At 41.9% G+C, this 5,304-nt stretch overlaps 2 pseudogenes; both read left to right on the forward strand.

Annotated features, from left to right (window-relative positions):
• Positions 1 to 469: 469 nt before the first annotated feature.
• On the forward strand, positions 470 to 1,433 carry LOC109434223 (proteasome subunit alpha type-2 pseudogene; annotated as a pseudogene).
• Positions 1,434 to 2,115: 682 nt separating this feature from the next.
• LOC109434216 (large ribosomal subunit protein eL15 pseudogene) lies at positions 2,116 to 3,015 on the forward strand (annotated as a pseudogene).
• Positions 3,016 to 5,304: the final 2,289 nt, after the last annotated feature.

The raw sequence follows: 5,304 nt of genomic DNA on the forward strand, positions 1-5,304 counted from the left end.
TTGCAAATTGATGGCAGTGGTTTACATATCAATAGGGGTTTGGTTTACACAGGTGTCTGCATTTGTCAAAACTCATTGAGTATACAGTTGGATTTGTGCATTTAGTTGCATGTAAATTTTATCTTAAAAAGAAAAAAAGAACTATCAACATATGTTGAACCCTTGTTTTAAATGCCGAAGTATTTAGACGGAAGTAAAGTTTTGGCTAAAGACTTATTTTGAAACACATTGAAAAATCAAGATGATGACTGTATGGATGGGTGCTTGATAAAGTAAGTACAGTAAGTCCTCATTTAATGTTGTCTATAGGCTGTGTGACTTTAAGTGAAGCGATGTGTAATGAAACCAATTTTACCACAGGTTAATATAAACAAGAGTTAAGTTCCTACGCGTCTCATCAATGTTACAATGACACAATGTCAAATGAAAGGATGTTCTTCGAGGACCTGCCATACAATCAAATGTTAACGGTAGGCTCTAAGTAGTGCCTATATGATTGTTTGGTGTAACAGTCTTTTAACTTGTTTGGCATGCTTGATATTTTTCGTAATAAAATTTTGGGTGGCAAAAACTACTGGAGGGCTCTCTGGGTAGTAGATGGCGGAGCGCGGTTACAGCTTTTCGCTGACTATTCAGCCCGTCTGGTAAACTTGTCCAGATTGAATATGCTTTGGCTGCTGGGGCTGGAGGAGCTCTTCCAGTGGGAATTAAAGCTTCCAATGGTGTGGTATTAGCAACTGAGAAGAAGCAGAAATCCATTCTGTATGATGAAGTGTACACAAAGTGGAACCAATTGCCAAACACATAGGCTTGGTGTATAGTAGCGGCACGGGCCCAGACTACAGAGTGCTTGTGCACAGAGTTCGAAAACTGGCTCAGCAATACTGTCTTGTTTACCGAGAACCCATTCCCACAGGTCAGCTGGTACAGAGAGTAGCTTCTGTGATGCAAGAATATACCCAGGCAGGTGGTGTTCATCCATATGGAGTTTCTTTACTAATTTGTGGTTGGAATGGGGAATGCCCGTATTTATGTCAGTCAGAGCCATCTGGAGCTTACTTTGCCTGGAAAGCCACAGCAGTGGGAAGGAATTATGTGAATGGGAAAACTTTCCTTGAGAAAAGATACAAGATCTAGAACTTGAAGATGCCATTCATACAGCCATATTAACCCTGATGGGAAGCTTCGAAGGGCAAATGACAGAAGATAACAGAAGTTGGAATCTGCAATGAAGCTGGATTTAGGAGGCTAACTGCAACTGAAGTGAAGGATTACTTGGCTGCCATCGCATAAGACCGAAGGGACTGGAAAATCCAGAATTTCAGATAGTCTCTATCCTTAAACATGTTTAAAGTATAATTTTGTTTTGTTTTGCAGGCTTTTTGCATACTTATTTATACATGGTTTAATGGACCGATGTTTTTAAAATTACACTCACAAATCATAATAAACTGTTAAAAAAAACTACTAAAACAATATGTGGAATGTATCAGGGTCACAAGGTACAAGATCAATACACAATAGGCAATTGTATTTCTATAGTCTAGCATATCATTGGAAAATAAAAATGAACAAATAGTGCCACTTTTTAATGACATCCATCAAATGATATATTTAAGAATAAATCTAGTATAAAATATGTGCTGGATCTATATGCCAGAAACTTCAAAACACTAATGACAGAAATAAAAGAAGACCTAAAATGGAGAGATACGTCATATTCAGGAACTGGAAAATCAATATTGTTAAGGTGTCATTTCTTCCTGATTTGATCTATAGATTCAGTGTAATCCCAGTCAATATCCCATGAGGCCAGTTTTTTGTTTGTTTGTTTGTTTGTTTTGTAGTAATTGAATGCTGATCCTAAAATTTATATGGCAAGCTGAAGAAATTTTGAAGAAAGGGAACAAATTTAGGGGACTTGGCCAGTCCCTGATTCTAAGACTTACTATGAAGCCACAGTATTACAAAAATAGGATGTCAGTGTACAGATAGACACACATAAGCATATATTAATGAAATGGTATAGAGACCAGGATTAGACTCCCACGTGTATGGTCAATGATTTTTGATAAAGGTGCCAAGATATTTCAAAGAGGGGAAGATTGTCTTTTCAACAAATGGTGCTGGAGCTACTGAATGGGGAAAAAAAGTGGTCCTCTCCCCTTATTTCACATCGAATGCAAAATTAACTAAAAAATGGATCATTGCCTTTCTTTCCATCTGACCACAGCCATCAGGTAAGCTAAGATGGGCGCTTACAAGTACATCCAGGAGCTATGGCGGAAGAAGCAGTCCGATGTAATGCAGTTTCTTCTCAGGGTGCGCTGCTGGTAGTACCACCAGCTTTCTGTGCCCCACCGGGTCCCGCGCCCCACCCAGCCTGATAAAGCGCCCGGGCTGGGATACAAGACCAAGGCAAGGTTATGTCATCTATTGGATTCGTGTCTGCCTTGGTGGCCGCAAACGCCCAGTTCCTAAGGGTGCAACCTATGGCAAGCCTGTCCATCACTGTGTTAACCAGCTAAAGTGTACTCTAAGCCTTCAGTCTGTTGCCAGGGAGTGAGTTGGGTGCCACTGTGGGGCTCTGAGCGTCCTGACTTCTTACTGGGTTGGTGAAGATTCCATGTACAAATTCTTTGAGGTGATCCCCACTGATCCATTCCACAAGGCTATCAGACGGAATCCTGACACCCAGCAGCTCAGCAAACCAGTCCACAAGCACAGGGAGATGCGAGGACTGAGATCTGCAGGTTGCAAGAGCTGTGACCTTGGAAAGGACCACAAGTTCCACCATACTTTTGGTGGTTCAGGCCGTGCAGCTTGGAGAAGTGCAATACTCTCCAGTTCCACTATTACTGCTAATATGAGTAATGTTTGTAAAATTCTTACCTAAGAAAAAATTTAGGACAGTCATGTTTGCTTAAAAGTGTTCTTTAATTTGTCTGTTAAAACTAGTCTGGGGGCCGGGCTGGTGGCTCAGGCGGTTGGAGCTCCATGCTCCTAACTCCAAAGGCTGCCGGTTCGATTCCCACATGGGCCAGTGGGCTCTCAACCACAAGGTTGCCAGTTCAATCCCTTGAGTCCCGTAAGGGATGGTGGGCTCCGCCCCCTGCAACTAAGATTGAACACGGCACCTTGAACTGAGCTGCCGCTGAGCTCCCGGATGGCTCAGTTGGTTGGAGCGCGTCCTCTCAACCACAAGGTTACCGGTTTGACTCCCACAAGGGATGGTGGGCTGCGCCCCCTGCAACTAGCAACGGCAACTGGACCTGGAGCTGAGCTGCGCCCTCCACAACTAAGACTGAAAGGACAACTTGACTTGGGGAAAAAAGTCCTGGAAGTACACACTGTTCCCCAATAAAGTCCTGTTCCCCTTCCCCAATAAAATCTTAAAAAAAAAAAAAAAAAAAAAAACACGAAAAAAAGCACACTAAAATCTCAATAAAATAATAAAAAGAAGACTTTAAAAAAAAAAAAAAACTAGTCTGGGGTGGCCATTTAGTTCAGTTTGTTAGAGAGTGGTGCTGGTAGCACCAAGGTTGCCGGTTCGATCCTCCGCTTGGGCCACTGTGAGCTGCGTCCTCCTTAAAAACAAACAAACAAAAAACTAGTCTGCAGATTGTTTTCACGAATACATTGTAAAATTATGAAAGTTAAAGTGCGATAATGTTTGAAGACTAAATGATGGTGTATTTTGTTTCTCATAAGATAAAGACTTTTGTCTTTGCTTTATCTTATTTAGAGAGTTGATATGTCAGTGTTTAAAATGCTGTTTGGTATAACAGGTGTAAAATAAGTACTGTGAAAGGAGTGCAAAAAAATGGATCATTGAGCTTAACATCAAAGCTAACACTATAAAAATTCTAGAAAAAATTTTAAGAGAAAAATATTTGTGACTTTGGGAAAGGCTATGACCTTAGGACACACAAAGTTATAAAAAAAATTGACAAATTGGACATTATCAAAATGCTCTTCCAAACACACCATTAAGAAAGCAAAAAGACAAACCACAGATTGGGAGATGATAGTCACAATAGCTATCTGACAAGGAACTTGATCTAGAACATAAAAAGAGCTCCTAAACCTCAATGATAACATTTAGTGGTGGGTTTTTTTTACATTAATGCAGAATCTATATGCATTGTTCTATTGCTAGCTTTTTTCAGTTAATAATAGATTGTGGGTGTGGTAGGCTGAATAATGATACCCCCAAAGATGTCCCTGTCCTAACCTTCCCAAACTTGTGAATATGTTTCTTTAGATGGCACAAAGGACATTGCAGATGTCATTAAGGATCCTGAGATGGGAAGCATAGCCTGGATTACCCAGGTGGACCCAGTCTAATCACAGGGCCCTTCGAAGAAGGAGACAGAGGGTCAGAGTCAGACAGACAGATCTGACGTTCCTACACTGTCGGCTGAAGATGGATGAAGGGGTCACAAGGCAGGGAGAGCAGGTGACTTCCAGAAGCTGGAAAAGGCGAGGGAATGGATCTTCCCCTAGAGCCTCCGGAAGGAACCCAGCCCTGCTGACCCCTGGAAGTTAGCCCCATGAGATTTCTGACCTCCAGAAGTATAAGATAATAAGTTTTGTTGTTTTAAGCCAAAGAAAACTCCACATAAAACTCAAGAAGACAGTTGATGCAATAATACAAGTATGCAAAAGATGCGAACATACACCTCACAAAAGAAGACACACAGATGGCCAGTACAACATGAAAAATACTCAGCATCTGCCGCGTCAAGCGCAACACGGGCAGTGAGGGAAGGAAAAGGAGCGGCTTAAGGTTAAGTTTTTTAAAAAAGAAAGAAACAGAGACTTAATGCAGTTAAATCTCAGAAGGCCAGGGGGCCTCACAGTCATGAAAGACAAACCCAGAATCAAGCCGACTGATGGCTTTTATTGATATTCACATAAGGCATTAGCATTATCTGTGAATCTCATACATCTTAATAGAAAACCAATTGGAGTCAATCACCCTTGCCTGCAGACAGCTGGACCCTAAGTCTCAACTTCCCCGAGGGACAAAACCTATATACATATGACTAGATGGAGAGCACCTCATTGAATCACTTCCCTTGCAGGTTTTGGGAAAAAATGCAGCCACAGAGGCTGAGGCTTTCTTTAGCCTGAGGAAGGTGGGGGCTGTGCCCACCTCTGTGAACCCCGTGGGTTCTCCTGTTGGTCCCCACGACTGCGTCTGGCTTGAGTTGTTCCTTCCGTGAGGAATCTTACTCGTCATTGACTGTCCAGTCATCTTTCTGGGACCAAACAGGGAGGCATAAGGTGCAAACACAAAGG

This window comes from Rhinolophus sinicus, chromosome 5 (assembly GCF_057876585.1).
Source record: "Rhinolophus sinicus isolate RSI-liver-muscle chromosome 5, RSI-T2T, whole genome shotgun sequence".
Classification (NCBI taxonomy): domain Eukaryota; kingdom Metazoa; phylum Chordata; class Mammalia; order Chiroptera; family Rhinolophidae; genus Rhinolophus; species Rhinolophus sinicus.